We start from the raw sequence: 18,793 nt of genomic DNA on the forward strand, positions 1-18,793 counted from the left end.
GAATTTGAGTGTGTTTTAGCTACTATGCTAGATGTGGGAGTTAGAGTATATTGTTCCTATCCATACAGAAATTATATTTTAGTGGAGGAGTAGCAATTAAACAAATAATCATACACATAAGCATATACTTAAAAAATTTTTGTAAGTGCTATTAAGCAAAAGAGCAGAGTTCTCAGAGATCTCTGAGATCACATGTTAGAGAATACATGAGAGCAGGAGGCTGTAGAGAGAGAAAGTGATTTGCCTCAACTCACTGAGCCAAGCCCTGAAGAGCCGGCTCTAGTATCAGCTGCTGTTCTGTCTGTCTCACCAGCTTGGCTGTGGGAGTTTAGGCCAATAGCACAAGCTAAGTGATGGAAATCAGAAATCTGGGAGCTCATTTCCCGGCTTCACTACTTCAAAATGCTGGGCAGCCTTGAGAGATACCTAAATATCTGGACTACGAATGGAAGCTTCACATTTGTGAGAATTGTTTTCTTCTTTGGTAAAAGTCTCCCTGCTTGCAATATGCTTGGCTAGAGGCTGAAAATGGTTTTCAGAGAAAGCAAGGTTCATGATTAAAGAAAAGCAATTGCTTAGCATATACAGCAAGACTACTAATTAAAACATACAGGCTGCAACCAGGTTCAACAGCTTCCTTGAGTCTACTTTGCTATGAAACAAATGGTTTTGTTTCCATAGAAGGCCCAGTCCAAAATGTACATCAATTCCCATGACAAACTTTTCCTCAGATATGTTTGCCAGACCTGTCAGCTAGAAGAAAACCCAAGTTAAACCATCATTATTACAATTATTAGCAAACAGCAACTATAATGAACCCATTCTCTAATTTGAGGACTGAGCCAGTTGGGATAGTCTCCAGCACATATGGAGAGAAAGGAGTTTGAGGATATTTTCTCTGGAAAGAACCTGAAGAGTAGGGATGGGGTGGGTGTGGTTGATAGTAGATCCATATACTTTGGAGATCCCACAAACACACAGTTAAATGGCATCCTTTCACGAACATTGAGAAGATCTGCTTGCCTACATGGATGCTGTCTACCTCTGGGAAGCACCTGCCATCAGACAGTAGGTAACTTTTTAAGCCCTTCCTAGTATTTGATGAGTAATTGACTTCCCTCAATCTAAAGCCTGTCATAGTCAAGTACCATTAATTTGGAATGTTTCATTTGTCTTTATTTTGATCAAATTTGTATTTTATTATATTTAGAAATTATTTTCACATATATACTGTACATAAATCTTTGCATTAGTGAATAAGTGGGATTATGGTAATACAAATTGGGGTTTTCTGTGCACACTATATTTTTCCTTTTTCCTTTTGTAATCCTCCTCCCCCCTCATTTTTTTCCTGGTGCTCTCACCCCCACAATTCATGTTATGAAACTAGATTGTGTCTCTGCATATTTTTATCCATGCACATATATCCTTATGTAAGCATATATATTTGTACATAAAAGTATATATATCCCACGCATAGGTTTCTTAGGGGCCATTATTTAGAAAAATAGGATCATATTATTTATCTTTTTCTTATATTTGTCTTTTTCACCAGGAAATACTTCAGGAGAATGGCTCCAAGCCAAATGGTACATATAGTTCTGCTTCATTTTCTATTACTTCTATGGTGTAGATGTGCCAAGATTTACTTTGTGCTCAGTTTTCTGCTATTTTGAACAATGCTGTGATTGACTTCATTGTACATGTATCTTTGTGTACAGGGGCTTTTATTTTTTTAGGGTAACTTTCCAGAAGTGAGAATTCTGAGTCAAAGGATGTGGCTATATAATGTTAACAAATGTTGCCAGATTGTTTTCTAAAAAATATTGTAACGATTCTCATTTTCACCAGCAATAATGGAAGCACCATTTCTCCCTGGATCCATAGCAAAATGGATGTTATTACTTTTTTGTGGCCTAGCATATGATCTATTCTTGAAAATGTTCCATGTGCACTTGAGAAGAATGTGTATCCTGCTGCTTTTGGAGTGTTCTGTAGATGTCTGTTAGGTCCGTCTATTCTAATTTGTTGTTCAGTGCCTCTGTCTCTTTACTTATTTTCTGTCCTTTGGAGTGAGTGGTGTGTTGAAGTCTCCTAAAATGAATGCATCGCATTCTATTTCCCCCTTTAATTCTGTTAGTGTTTGTTTCATATATGTAGGTGATCCTGTGTTGGGTGCATAGATATTTATAAATAAATAGTTATATCCTCTTGTTGGACTGACCCCTTTATCATTATGTAATGTCCTTATTTGTCTCTTGTTACTTTCTTTGTTTTGAAGTCTATTTTGTCTGATACAAGTACTGCAACTCCTGCTTTTTTCTCACTATTAGTTGCATAAAATATATTTTTCCATCCCTTTTACTTTCAGTCTGTGTATGTCTTTGGGTTTGAAGTGAGTCTCTTGTAGGCAGCATATAGACAGGCCTGTTTTTTTTATCCATTCAATAACTCTATGTCTTTTGATTGGTGCATTCAGACCATTTACATTGAGGGTGATTATCAATAGGTATGCACTTATTGCCATTGCAGGCTTTAGATTTGTGGTTACCAAAGTTTCAAGGGTAATTCCCTTACTATCTAACAGTTTAATTTAACTCACTTCATATGTTATTACAAACACAACCTAAATGGTTTTTTTCTCCTCCTTTTTCTTCCTCCTCCATTCTTTGTATGTTATGAATCATATTCTGTACTCTGTGTCTATTCCTTGGGTGACATCTATTTAGCCTTAGGAATACTTCCATCTATAGGAGTCCCTCTAAAATGCACTGTAGCGGTGGTTTGTGGGAGGTAAATTCTCTCAGCTTTTGCTTATCTGAAAATTGTTTAATCCCTCCTTCAAATTTAAATGATAACCTTGCCGGGAAGAGTATTCTTGGTTCAAGGCCCTTCTGCTTCATTGCATTAAATACATCCTGCCACTCCCTTCTGGCCTATAAGGTTTCTGTTGAGAAGTCTGTTGATAATAGCCTGATGGGTTTTCCTTTGTATGTGATCTTTTTTCTTTCTCTAGCTGCTTTTAAAAGTCTGTCTTTATCCTTGATCTTTGCCATTTTAATTATTATATGTCTTAATGTTGTCTTCCTTGGGTCCTTTGTGTTGGGAGATCTGTGCACCTCCATGGCTTGAGAGACTATCTCCTTCTCCAGATTGGGGAAGTTTTCAGCAATTACCTTCTCAATGACACTTTCTATCCCTTTTTCTCTCTTCTTGTTCTGCTACCCCTATAATGCAAATATTGTTCCCTTTGGATTGGTCACATAGTTTCTCTTAATATTCTTTCATTTTTAGAGATTCTTTTTTCTCTCTGTGCCTCAGCTTCTTTGTATTTCTCTTCTCTAATTTCTATTCCATTTACCATCTCTTCTTCTACATCTAATCTGCTTTTAAATCTCTTCACTGTACGTTTCATATCAGATATGGAATTTCTTAACGATTGAATCTTCGACTGAATTTTGTTCCTGAGTTCTTGAATATTTTTCTGTACCTCCATAAGCATGTTTATAATTTTTGTTTTGAACTCTCAGAAAGATTGGTGAGTTCAGTTTCATTTGGCCCTTTTTCTGGGGTTTGTGAGATTTTTGTCTGAACCATATTTTGACATTTCATATTTCTGTGTGGTGTCCACTAGTGCCCAGAAGCTCCAGTTTCTGGAGCCGCTCAGCCCCTAGAGTGAGGTTGGGGGTTGTAGGGGAGCAGAGCTGGTGCCTGGGGGGAGGAAAGACCTGTTTCCTGATTCTGGGCTGCAGTGCCTGTCTCCAGTATAAGAGCCAGTGGGCTGAGCTCACAGGTGTAAGCCTCTGTGCTTGGTGCCTCTAGCTGTTGTGGGTGGGGCCTATGACTGGCCTGATGCCAGGGCAGTGACTGCTGGTTTGCGAGCCAGTGCCGGCAGGCTAGGAGGGAGGTGCAGCAGGCTGCATGTCACAGTAGGGGGTCTCAGAGCTGGGCAGCCAGCCAGGGGGATGCAGTGCCTGAAGCTCCTCAAAGTTCCCAACCTGCTGTGCAGAGCATGCCCAGACAACCTTGCCCAGCTCTCCCCTCCGCTGCGCAGCAAGCTCCGTGCAAACCCCGCCCCTTCAGCAGCCCTCTCGCTGCTAGGAAGCCTCTCAGACCGCCTGTCTTTCCTCTGTCACAGAGCGGCCTGGTGTGGATCCCATCTTCCACAAATGGCCAGAATGTCAGTCTCTCAAGCACTCTGCCTGTCCGAGCTCCCCAAAGTCTAGAGCACCACACAATATAGGTTTCTGCTCACAAAGCAAATCTCCAGGACTAGGTGTTCAGCTGTCCCAAGCTTCCACCCCCTCCCTGCTCCGTTTCTCTTCCTCCCGCCAGTGAGCTGAGGTGGAGGAAGGGTTCAGGTCCCACTGGATTAAGGCTTTGGTACGTTACTCTGTTTCGTGAGGTCTGCTCCATTCCTGAGGTCTGTGTGCAGTCTGGTTCAGCCTTCTTTCCTTTTTTTTCAGCCTTCTTTCTTGTTGCTGTTTTAGGATTAGTTGTATTAGTTAACTATATTTTCATACTATTTGTGGTTTTGGGAGGAGTTCTCTGTCTCACCTCTCATACCACCATCTTGAATCTCCCCCACCAATTGTCGGATGTTATTACTTTTTAATTTTTGCCAGACTGATGGATTTAAACCTTATTGTTGCCTTATTTTCCACCTCTGTATTAGTGAGTCTAAATATCTTTTTGCAAATTTGCAGGCCATCTGGTTTTGCTCCTTTCTGTTGATTTTGGATTGCATTTTAGAAGAGCTCTTTGTATAATAATATTGTATTTTTCATCTATTCTAAAGTTTTTTCTAAATTTCTCACCTGTTTATTTTTGTTATCATTTAAAATACATATATTTTAATATAGCTAAAAATGTACATCTTTTCTTTTATAGCTTATAGGTTTACTGCCTTAGTTATGGAAATCTCCTCATACATGTACAATCTTGCATTTTTATTCATTTTTGTGTCTAGGTTTTTGACCCATCTGAAATTATTTTTGTATATGAGTTCAGCTTAATTTTTCTATACCATTTTAAAACAATCCACCCTTTCCCACTGAATTGGACTATCACCTTCACATGTATTAAATTCTCATATATATTGGGATCTATTTCTGGATTCTGTTTCCTGCTGTACTTATTTGTCTATTCCTGTGCAAATACCTGATTTGTTTTTAGTATCCTTATGAGATCTGATATTTGATAAAGCATGTCACTCTTAATTTCTCTTGTTTTCCTTCTATTTAAAATAGTATTGGTATTTTCTTTACATTTGTCTTTTGTATATTCAAATATACATTTTACATTTGTCAGAATTCTCACTCTTGGAAAGTTATTCTATAAAAATAAAAGCTCCAGGACACAAAAGAAGCTTTAGGAGCCAGTATATGATTGGCCAGTATATCATCTTCTTTTCCTATCTTGTGATGGTAGAAGCACTTTTTGAGATGAAACTTCTTTCAGCCTGTGTTCCTAATTGACAACAATGAGCAGAGCCACCCTCATGATCCATGCTGGATATGTAGAATGAGTGAGAAATAAACTTTGGTTATGTCAAGTCACAGAGATTGTGGGGTTACTGTGGTGTCATCTAGCTCATTCTGACTGATGGGACTGTGTGAGGCTCAAGTCAGATAATACATATAAAAACATGTATTCCAGAGTAACTTGGAACTAAGTTATAGATCAGTAAATACTAACAATATAATTAAAATTATTAGCAAATAGCAACTATAATGAAGCTACTGTCTTGTCTGGACATAGGGTTTTCTGGCCATATGGTTTAATTTCAGGTGATTAGGAAGATACATGTACCAGAAGAAATATATACCTTGCCTGCTCCACACTGTAGTTAAAAGTTTAATGCCTATTAAAATGCAAACTATTTCACACTGATAAGATGATAATCCATTAATATAAGGAAGGAAACTTAGAACATATTTGAATATAATGATTTATATCATGATTGCATACTGGTGGCCCACTGCACCAAACCTAGGCCATAGATGTGTTTTGCTTTGATCACAGTATTTTAAAATTACTGAATCATACACATACACTCTCTCTCTCTTTGGTTTCTCTTGGAAAAACTGGAAGACCTTGCAATGGAGGTTATGTTTCTGCATGATCCAAATCTGAATCCCAGAGCTGAATAACTATCTAGTTCACCAGTGCCTACCCTATCCCCTGCCACCTTGTTTTCTTATACCCAGTCCACATTGCCCATTTGTAAATCCACATACACTGTGTGTGAATGTGTGACCCCTGGACATTTATAATGAGTGAAAATTGATTATTTCTTGTAGGGTATAATGAGCTCTAGACAACATACTAGAATGGAAAAAAAACTGAGGTACTGATGTGGAAGCCATTTGGTATCTTTTTGATAGAACTGGTTAGTGGAGGAAAAGACATTTCTCTTTCTTCAGAAAAGAGTTTTCTGATATCTCAGTAGCAATTTTCATCATCAAATCAGTTCCAGACCACATGGGATAATTAATTCTCTCAGTCCTCTCATAGGGTGAGATTTTCAGAAATACCATTAGTCAGAAAATGAATCTAGGAAAACATTTGCAAAATCTCATTACCTTGGAAGAATCTTAATACAACAAGTTGCTGAACTGTCAATAAAGTCTGCAGACTGAACATCCCCCATACTGTTCACTTATGAAGGGGAATCTAACACAGAAAAAGGATTGGATAGAAAGGTCTAGAATCTAGATTGTTCAGTGTATATATAATTCCCATGCAATTGCTTGAGCATTATCTAAACTTCTTTACATTCATATCCCTTAAAATCCCTCTTATGTTAATCACATTCATCATTTTGGCTCCATATTCATTAAAAGTGAAAACATTTTCCTGCCACTACCCCCTTACAGTCTGCTAACTGACCCAGTTTTTAAAGGCAGATTCTCCCAGCAAAAATATGCTTCTTGTTACATGTGCAACCAATAAAAAAACAAATAGCCTGTAAATTTAATGTAACCTTACTGCAGAATTCCATGGTACCAATCACCCTTTTATCAATGTCCTAATTTAATTCAAGGTATTAGAAACCTAGGGGAGATCAAATATTGTCCCAAAGTAATGACTTTTCTTCTGAACTTTGGGAAGTTGGTTTGAGAATGGGACATCCTTGGATCTTTAATGATGTACCTTTTTCTGTTTGCTGATTTTCTAAAGGTCATGAAGAGTTGTTTGAGGAAGAAGTGATATGGAATATCTGGTTTTAGATGCTCCAAACCTCAAATTTATCTCATCAGTAAAATGTCACTTCAGTTCTGCATTTTTGTTAGACAGGAAAGAGGTAAAAATTTAAAAAGGCCTGAAGTAACCTCGTGGGTTGAAAAGAGACCTTCTCAAATCAGAGATGAGGACTTTTCTACCTGCATTTTTCAAACACAGACTTTTTAAAAAATTAACTTAATTTCAAAACCTTGAATACCTTAGCAAATGGTATTATCACAAACTATTAAAATAACTTTATGCTTCAAACATAATAATCATTTTAGACCTGTTGCATAGCATTAAATGTAATAAGTACAACAGACAATTGAGCTGCCTTCTATTTTCATACCAGTTATAGTGAGGGAATATTTTTGGATTCTGGATATTAGTAGTTTCCTTAAAAAAAAAATACTCTAGAAACCTTGTATAAATGAAAGGAATGTGTGTAGTATGCAAATTCAAAGTGTGCTGTCCTCATTTACCCAGTGGAATTCAAAATAAGCCCCGACTTGTGAACATATTAAAGCAGATTGAAATGGATATTAGTGGGATTTGTAAGGAGAAGCACTCCAGTCAGTCAAACATGCTATGCCCGAGAACTTTGATAATGTTGTTTTACTGATAATTACCTGCTGGCTGTCACCTCAAAGTGGGATTTCATGCAGGTTGCAGTATTTAAATATTACATTCAAAGCCAAGCCTGCAAAAACACTTATACCAATCTGGCCCATGTTCATTTTATTTCACAATTATCTGTGCCTTTCTTCATGAAAAGCAATGCAGTTAACTCCCTTTTAATTGTGTTTGACCTGTGTGGGCAAGAGAGTCGACACCACCTTCTTGCTTCCATGGTCCAGAGCAAGTTCTGCCTTCTCTCCCTCCGGGACACAGAATTTACTAGAAAGCAGCACTTCCTGACCAGCATGAATATTCATCGGCCCCCAGAAACCAGTCCCTATGACAAAGCAAACACCCCACACTTACATTAACTAAAGGTGGTTTGAATGGAAAGGACCAACTCCTGTGGTCCTCCTGGGCAGCTAGTGCCTGCAGGTCTCCCAGCTCAGCAGAGAACATCTTTCCTCCGCCACCCGCCCCTCCCACACAAGCGGACTTTTTTTTTTCTTCTCATACTGAACTCCTAATTAAATTTAATAGTTTCAAGAGTTTAAACTGTATACCTTTTTAATTGTGTCCTACTTTGTATTGGCTGATGCACAAGTCTGAAAATGGATATTACAGCTTTTTATGATATAATATCACCCTAATTGGTGCTTCATAGGCCGTGGCTGAATTCTTTTCAATTAAGCTCTAACATACAGTAACTGTTTCTCTCTGCAAATGCTGGAAATCCATTCACAAGAGAGGACTGGTACTGCACAATTCCGAAGTACCTTAATGTGTCAAAAATGTTTTGTGAAGAAAGCTACACTGTAAATGCAATCACCTACATTGGTGTTCCCATTGTTAACTGGGAGTGAAAGTATTGCTAATTGTCCTGCGTTTTAGCTGGGTTTTTAAAGCATTATGTAGTAAGTACACCGGAGGGTCAATTTGTGAAGTGAAATACTTAGCATGCAAAGCGTAATACAAGATGCTGTGTAATACTTGACCTCTCAGCATAATAAATGTAGCAGTGAAACGCTGTGCATTCAGTATTCACTGAATAGAGCCTTCGCAGTGGAACAAAACCAGAAAATGTTCTCTTCATTCCTTTTTTTTTTTTTCACTAAGCGAAATTATTCTTTATAATGGCCATTGCAGTAATTAGCTGGCATTTGGTAGAATAAATGTGCAGAAATAGCAATTTCTTATTTTAAATGAGATTTTGTATGGAGCCTGAAAATTACTTGAGGTATATGAATAATTGTGCCTTAGCTTTATGCTACAGAATAGGGTGTGGGTGGGTATAAAGATTTCCTATTTGCAGTTAAATGTTTAGACATTTTATTATTTTAATTTCACTCACAGTCTGCCTGGATTGACCCTGCTTTCCCATTGATCATTTCATGTGCGCCTGGAAGCAAGTGTGCAGATGGTGGGAGATTCCCAATTAGTGCACTATGTTTTTTATGAATGTGACATGTAAGTGCAATCAGGTCCCCTCCGGAGGCAATGGTGGTATTTAGGCTTTAGGATCCTGAATCGATACAATTTAATAATCTGCATGGAATGAATGTTTATCAATATTCTCTGTGGTCCAGTGCAATTGGATACTTCATTAAATTTTTATCCAAAGTTTTTTACCTTATTGAAATGCATTCTTCCAGGCATTCATGATTCATCTAATTAGCCTTACATAGGGTATTTTTTTTCTCTCTCAAAGTGATTCAGTTAATTATGTCCATATATTCATAATTATAAGGTGGATGAGTTGGGTAAAACTGAAATTATGAAATCTGCAGATATTCTATGTGGTTTAGAATGTAGACTATAAAAAGGGATGAGTAAAAGTCAGAGCAATGAAATTGTTTTAATCCCCCACAGCCCACCACACCCCAACTGCTTTCTCACAGGGTTTTGTGTATTTTTTCACTTCCTATTTGTAGCCAACAATTTCCAAAAATTGATTTGAGGCAAGAACATAGTGAAAAATATTTTTTTAAAAAAGCAAATAGTAAGAACACTTGACTAGTGTAAGTTAGTTTTAATTAAAAAATTGAAGATAATACATACATAGTTTAGAGGTTAACCATTAAAACAGTAAAAAAAAGTTTCTTTCATCCACTAACCACTATCCCAAGTTCTACCAGATGCAACTACTATAGGCAGTTGTTTACATGTTCTCATATCCACATTTTTAGATCCTTTCTTATTCTATTCCTTCACACATTTTACTTGCATATTCTACATAATATCTTAGGTATCAAAAATTATTTTATTATAGGCAACTTTTCTAGCAAAACTCTTTTTTTGCCTGTAAAATTGTTTTTGAATTATTTTTTAGGTAAATGAAAGGACAGTCTACCCTAATTTTCATTTTACCTAAGACCTAAGCACATACAACTTTTTACTCAAACTAACTTTAACCTTAAGTGATGCCAGAAAGTCCTCTGCCAAATTCTATAATGAAGGCAGTCCACTATTCCATAACCAAAATCTGTTAAACCCAACCATGGTACTACAAAATTGAAAATAACTCCAATTAGTTATTGTTCATCTAATCTGGGTAAAATGATGTTCTCACATAGCAAACAGATGCCAACCCTTCATCACGCTACAAACAAGTCTTGTCAGCTATACTCCACAAAAGCCCAAGGAAGGGTGCTGGGTCACTGTATTACTGTCTTTGCCCAATGGTCATATTTAAGATCTAACAAATTGCACAGGTACTGACCAGAAAAAAATTGTACATGATTTCTGTCCTATGCTAAAGCCTCATGATTTCTTCCCAGTGGGACAGATATAACAAGTCACAATCATAGTTTCAACATTTGACATGATTTATAGTAAACCCTGGTATTGGACTATGTAAGTAAATTTAATTTTCAAAATTATGTGAAATATAAGAATGTGAGTTACAACATTTTTCTTTTGAATTATTCCTTTCTGAAATGCACCTATTGAAACTTTCCAAAGAAGAAGAATATGGTAGACTAAGGGTAAAATTTCTTCCACATCTTTGTGGGACATATGCAAGTGCCACATGAATAACTATATGAGAAAAGATATTGGTATGTTAAGAGAGAAATGTCAGCTGTGCTTTCACATTGCTATTATTAAAGAATAATGCCCAGTCATGATGATCACCTGGAAAATTCATAAGGTATTTTGTGTCATTGTGATCATCTAACAGATCTTCACCACATCCTGACAGGTAAACAGGGGGCCTTACAGTTCATTAAAAAAAAAGGACGACACAAATAGTGAAATCTGTTGTAGACTGGACTATTAGCCTCAGCATCATTGAAAGTTTTATGGTATTATTGCCACAAAGTCTAATGACAATATTTTCATCTGAAAAATTTACCAACCTTTCTCTTTCAAAAGTTGAATAGAGTATCTGTGCAGGGTATGCTTTCTGTTTTGAGTGTCTAAATTAAGAAAGAAGCTTTCTTTTCCTGTTTCCCAAGAAAATTCCTAGAGTTTCCTTGGGAAAATTCAATGAAGAGGACTTCACTGTAGTTCAAACTGGATGACTCTCCATTTCCATTTCTGTTTTTGCTCTCCTACATCCTGCTTTCATTTGGAATGGGCCTCCCTCTTAGGAAATTTTCTCCTCATTCCCATCTCTGGCTGTCCAATTCTTTCTCCTCTTTCAAGGTTTAGGTCAAACATTCTTTCCTCCATAAAGCTTTCTCTGCTGTCTTATTATATTAGAAGGAATCCCTCCCTCTTCTGAACCATGAGAGCAATTTACCTGTTTACTTTTCAATTATTTATATGCATTGCATTACCCCTGCTTGACTGTAGGCTTCCTGGGAGTCAGATCCACATCTGCTCTAATTCCAGTGCCTTACATGTTGTGAGCATACAATAAATGCCTCTTGAATGAATACATTTTACCAGCCAGATTCTGGTCCACGATCCATTATTATATATGGCAAAGAGTTCCAAACAACCAGAGAAATGTAATATTTCAGGAACGATCTATTCTATTCTCAAGAACACAGCATTGAGCTTTTCTGATCTTTTCATAAGTTTAGAGATAGCTGGCAATTTTGGTGCTTCTGATTTGTCTGGATCAAAGACAAACTAGTTTGCAAAACAGCTGGGATATTTTGCTCTCCCCAGGCTGCTATACAAAGCAGTTCAGACTATGAATCAGTAATTCTTTTTGACCAGCCCTCAATCATGAACCTCATATATGTGAACTGCTGTGACGTCAAACAAGCTATGTAATCATTTCTAAGTTTCAGTTTCTCCATCTGTAAATTAGGAACAATGCCTGCCTCATATGGTTGTTTTAAGAACTAAATGATTAAGTACCTAATGGACAGAAAGATGGTAGGACTGCTAAGAGCCATGTGATAATCCTTGTGTTTATTAGAGAAAGGCACTCCTTTCCCACCTATCAGAATATTATCCTAATGTACAAATCAATTGATGATGTCTGTGAAGAGACAGGTGCCCCCTTAGGATGTAGTACCTTTTGTGCTCCACAACTATGCACAATGGCCCACTGCCTTGATGGTAACAATTATGATGCTGCTGCTGATGGGTCCTTCTTATTTTTAATGGTCTGAGAAAGTCTGGCAGTATTCCTACAACCTGAGAAAGTTCTAGGAATCAGGCTACTTTTTCTTAACGTGTATCCTATTGTGTTATATTTACCTGAAAACACTTTCTGTCTCCATTACTAGACTGTGTACAGCACAAGGGCAGGGGCTAAGATCCTATTCATCACTGTTAGGCCCTGTATCCCCAGGGCCTAACTGGGGACTGGCACCTAGTAATTGTTCAGTAGAAGCCGGTCAAATGAGTATGTATCTCCACCACACTTCAGACACTGATTTCTTCTCAATACACCCAAAAGGTGACAGGCTGAGACGTGCTTTCACAAAAAAATCACATCCACACATTTATACCAAAGCGAGAACTCATCTACATCACAACCTACTTGATTTTAAACTTATATTATTAAGAGATAATATCATTGATGTACATTAGTCTTCTCTTGTATTTTGTATACATTAGTGTGACTAAAGTGTTTTAAAAATGTTTATTAAACATCCACTGGTTGCTATGAAGGGCTGTGAATCTTTGAGGCACAAAAAAGAAAGTCTGCCTAGTGTCCTGAATAGTTTGGGCTTGTTCCTTCCTGGCCCTAAGGGGAGAGTGATGATTCTCTTATTTTGTGGCTTTCCAGCCACTTCCCTGGGGTAAGATTCCTGGAAAGATGTCAGAACAAGTTTCTGTTACATATTAAGAATGAAGGCTGTGGATATATAGAGAGAAGACTCATCAACGGTCTCCCAGTTGCATCAGTGTCCCAGGCTTTGAACTTGTTTTAGAACAATTTCCTATACTTGATTTTCCTTCCCTCAACATTTAAAAAAACAATTCCTTTATATTGAATAACCACAATATAAACTTGAACATTTTTTTTCCAATGCTTTCCTGATGCTTATGCTCGATTGAGCCTGATTTTTCACATTGGTTAGAGACCAAAACTTCCAAGGTTCACATAAAGTTCATCATACTTTTGTTGGGCCTCATTCCTTCAGAAATGGCCAGGTCCTAATGGTGCCACTCTTTCTATGGCAAAAAAGTTGGTGTACAATATGGGGTGACATCACGGAATTTCTCACTTTCCCCCATGCCTGGTTAAAGGTAGACACCCTCTAAGCAGCTCTAGCCTCTTCCATAGATGTTTGCCATTCTGCTTACCTGACAGAAAAAGTCAGTTTACTAAAAAAATAGAAAAACAGTGAAAACAAACTAAGATTTTTTGAGAGTTTGTCCCAGGAGCAGTACTGAGGACTCTGCAAACACCGTCTTATTTGATCCTCACACCACCACATGGGAGAGACTGTTATTAGCCCCATATCACTGGGCACGGACTGAGCTGAGGGGTTGGATGGCTTTCCCAAGTTAGGCCGTGATTCTGGGGAAAAGGAGAATCAGGACCCAGGTCTGTCTAGATCCATAATCTGATCTCTTAATCTTTATTCTTTCCTCTTTCCACCTTTAGTTTCCTTTAGCTGCTCTCCTCAGTAAACTTACCACTGGGGGTGTTTGTACACCCTTATGGGAACTCTTACCAAGAGCAAAATAAACCGTAGGGGTTATGGGCAAAGATGCATAGGGTGTCCAGCAAAAAATACCATTTACAACTGAAAATAATTGCTTGAAGTTTCCATTTTTATTTAACTCCATGTAGTGTGGGTTGTGTGGGGCAGAGATGGAATAGAAAGAGACTGAGTGAAGGCACAAACATTTTTCTTCACTTCAGAGGGAGGGCGTTCTCACACAGCTAAGCAAGGAAATGAGCTTACACCAGGGAGTGGCCATAGGGGTGAGACAGAGGATCCCCAGCTCCCCTTGGAGCTGTGGCTGTGGAACTGAGGGCCAGGATACCCCAAACCCCAGTGTGTGCAAGGTGAATCCCTGCTGATACATGGAGCCCAGGACCTAGCTCCTGGAGAAGCCTTCTGCCTGGTCTTAGGAGAGACAAACAGTGCGAGATGCCCCCTCAGCCTCTGACATACATTTTCCTGAGGAGGGAGAAAGTAAAACTATAGAATTTCCTCAGCGAAACAGATAAAACCCCATCTGATAAACCCTGCCACAATATTCTCTTCAAATTTCATTTATTTGTTTAATCAGCATTTGTAAGGGCAGTTCTCAAACTTTGGGTGTGAAGTGAAAGGAGGCTGTGTGTGTGTTGAAATGTGTATCCCCTCTCCTAACATTCTGATTCTGTAGGGTTGGGGTGAGTTCTTGGACTCTGCATTTGAGACCCAAAGAAATCTCATGGAACTTAAATCTCTTATCAGAGAAGTAAATTCTGAGAAAATGAGCCTGGAGTTAGGCAGAGATCTGGTGTTCCATGAGTTTATTTAGGATGAAGCTTACCAATAATATTCCCCAGGAATGTTCGTCTTTGGTGATGGCTGACAATGTCAGTTGGTACTGCCAAAAAGTTCCCTGTACTCCTTCACACTAGCTCCTACGAAAAATTTTGAGACGGGACTGAGAGTGGGGTGAGGGGCAAAGCAGCCTTCCCTGTGTGGGGGTGAGAGTGTGGCCCCTGCAGGTCTCAGATGGACAGGCCTTCCAGGCACACTCCCAAGAGGTGAGTAGAAGACCCCACAACTTCAAGGAGGGCCACTTCTGAGGGATGGCGCAGAGTATCTAAAGTCTCTACAACAGATCACTGATTCATTAATTTGACAGGTATAGAGGCCTCATACATCTGCTTTAGGCCCTGGGAACTCACTCACACTTTTCTCTCTTCCTAGAAGGTCGCTGTCCCCCAACTTCACCTACTTAACTATACTCTTCCATACCTGGCCTCTCTATAAAGGTCATTTCCCCCAGATATGCCCCTCACGGCGTAATTAGCCTGTGCGATGGGATTCCTGGATTCAGTGCTGTCCCACTGTGAGCTCCATGAAAGCAGGGACTATGTTTTGAGGGGGAACAGGAGGAGTTTGTTTTGTTTTTAAGCTCTGAGTTGCTTATAAAAATAATTCCTGAAATCTAGTTTTCTGAATGACACTGTGCCACATTTAGCAGTGTACCAGTTTAACAGAGTGGATTATTTTTCTGTTTATAAATTACATAGCAAATTGTACTGGATAGAATGTTTTAACAGCTTTTGATGATTTCTGTTAAGGTTTAGTTAATTAGTTTTAATCTCGTTTTCATAATAGCCTTTTAAGGAATGTTCATTTGTTAATACCTCAGAGTCATAGGATGGTTTAGCCTTTTAGGGCATATATTTAATATTCAGGAAAGGGTAATTAATAATCAGTAACCAAAACTTGACTTCAGATAACTACCCCGATTCTGACATTCATTCCGTTAAGTATGAAATTGCTAGAGGAATTCAGAGCAACTAAATCAACATAGCATGCAGAGATTTTAGACATTAATTACTAGTCATAAAAAATCAAGGCTGATATGCCATTTGAGGCATCAGTAAAATAATATAAAATGCTTAAAGAGAATTTCTAAATGACATTCAGAAAAATGGGAGAAAACTTTAAGTCAATTAAAACAATCTCATTCCATGTGTAATGCTGAAATCTAAAAATTTAATTGCCAGAAACAAAAATGAAGTCCACCATGCCACCAACAAATTGTAAAAGAATATTTACTATGTCTATAATTTGAAAAAATTAGAAAATACAGAAATAAGAAGTAGCTAAAGATGAAATGCTCAAGTTTTAGTTTCTAGCAAGGAGAAATGGAGATTTCTTTTTTACCTGGTTGTATGCACCAAAAGATGCGAAATAAAAGGGCAACTGTGGTCAAAGATTCATAAAGGAAGTACAGAGGCTCAGGAGGGATTGGCATAATTACAGGAATGATAAAACTTCAAATTTGGTTTATATATTACCATGAAACTAAGATGTGCAAAAAGGATTTTAAATATTTATTAAAAATTCTAAAAATACTAAAACAAGAAATGAACTAGGGAATAATAAAGCAAGAAAATCATGTAGTAGGCCAATATTTCTTATAGAAAACTGGCAAAAACAATCCTGTGTTAACTAGTTGACAAGACAGTAAATGACTTTAAAAAAAGACATATTTATAAGACTGAGGAAATAACTTAGAAACATTTATATTTCTAAGGAAAATAACTAAAATTTTGAGTGAAAAACAAAATGTTTTATGAACACAAAATGTATCCATCAGAAGAGGGAACTACCATTAGCTTTTGACAAATTAAAATTCCTCAAAATGTTTCTATCAAAAGCAAATGAAAATGATCGACTATAACCATCCTATACAATTATTGTCAATTGTATAAATGGTTAAAAGAAACATATTTTTGGTAAACAAGTACATTTGGTAAACTTGACAAATTAGTAATTCAGTAAATTGATCACTTGATGAATTAATTTTGCAGTTAATTTTGGACCATTGGGCCAGTTCTTTTATTTACCATTGTATCTCGAAAACCTGGTGCAGTGCCTGGCATGCAGAAGGTACTCAATACATAGTTGACGAATAAATTGCTGGGTGAGGAACATACAGGGAAACAAGACTATCAGGGATCCTGGCTTCATGGAGCTTACATTCTAGGCTGGATTGTAGTTGAACTATTTTCTGTTACTGGTTCTGTAACTACAGTGTGTGACTTCATCTATGTGTACTTGTTCTTGGATTCATAGAATGGGTTTGCTTTAGTGTTACACTACATTTGAAGGTCATTTAAATGGAAATGTAACTTCAATCCATAGAGAGGTGAAAAAACTTTTTCAAATAGGCCATATTACACAGGGTTGTTTAACAGTAAAATTTCTAACAAAATGATTAAAACTCTAAAAGTTAAGTTCTTGTGCATGTGACATTCACATAGCACTTCATTCTGAAGGGATTGTCAAACAGATGTGAGTGAAAAAACAAGCAGAGAGGAAGGAAGGGCCAGGTCCACTCAATCCTGTGGACCATGGAGGAAGTGCTCACGCAAGTATCATCCCAGGAAGACACAGCTGGGCTCAAGTCTTTTTTGATTCTCTTTTCTTCTACCCCTTCAACTATACTCCTTGTGCATGATCAGAAAGGAAAGTTAATGAGGTAAAGGTAACCCAACCCAAGCTTCACAGAATGGACAGAAGGCAGGCAAGGGTGTGTAAGCAGAGTGCCCAGCACCTTGTGCACAGCCCCTGTTATCATGAGCTTGTGTGCAACTGGTACAGTAAGAGCAAGAGGCTTTTCCTGTGCAGTGAGTTGGAATTAAACATGCTAATTTGAGGTCTCTTTCAAGTATTTTGTTTAACTCCATTGGCTTTAATTCCTTTATAGTGCATCATTTAATGTAATGTTATTTATATATGAAGCATGTTATGCTTATTAACCAATGTGCAAAAATCCAAAGTACAGATTTTCTGTAATGGGCTAATTACAGGACTTTAAAGCCACCTACTGAGTTTTGCTGAGCTTCACAACAGGTTCACTGAACTGGATAAATTTATTCAAACGTGTGGAAATGAACCCCATTCTATGTGCAATGGTACTGGGAAAACACACAAATTATACCTCAATACCAGTTTAATGGGTCAAACAGTGAACCTGAATACTGAACTTATCTACATCTTAAAATCGTGGGGAAGCCTGTGGTAAAAAGGGAAATGCCCATTCAAAGGAGTTTCTCCCTGTTTGTAAATAGTGGTAATAAAACAATAAGCTTGGTGATTAGGAGCAAGTAATCCACACTCAGAAAACAGAGGTGGTTGCCTTCTGATGACCTTTGAAAACACACAACTTTCATAACTGAACCTAGGAGTGGAACCGTGTGATGAAAACTCAGCAAACACACATCTCAAGCACAGCCCTTAAATCTTTCCTGTAGAGAACAAGAGGGGCATTTTCTTGTGTCATGATTTAGGAAGAATTCAGCACACTGTGTTCAGGGTTAGAAATACAAATAAGGTACAAACATGTGGTAGAATTAAACACTCTTCAAGCCAGGTTTTTTTTTTTCCCTGAGCTTGATCAACACAACAGGGATATGTTGATCAGGTTAGCATTAGTTCTTCATTAATCCATTCCCAAATGTTTTTTTTTTTCTTATTTGAGAGTTCTTTGGAGTCAAGCTTCATAGCACCATGTTTAGAACTATTATCCCATTATATAGACACAAAGGCTGGGGTGGGGGAGAGAATGGAGGCAGAGAGGTTTGAGAGCCTTGTCAGGGACAAAGTTGAAAGGGAGACCCTATTTCCTATGTTGAACCATTGCCAACGGAAGTACTGTTTTCCAGTGGATAAATACACACACATACTCATATATGATCATTTATATACCTTAGCTGATAGATGTTGCTTTTATTTTTTGATAGAGTATGGTAGATCCATTAACTTTGTCATGAAAGGGAAAATAATGTCATTTCCAAGCCTGAAAGACTTCCAGTCTTGTCCCCAGGGCACTTTATTTACAATGTACAATC

Source organism: Manis javanica, chromosome 8 (genome assembly GCF_040802235.1).
Source record: "Manis javanica isolate MJ-LG chromosome 8, MJ_LKY, whole genome shotgun sequence".
Classification (NCBI taxonomy): domain Eukaryota; kingdom Metazoa; phylum Chordata; class Mammalia; order Pholidota; family Manidae; genus Manis; species Manis javanica.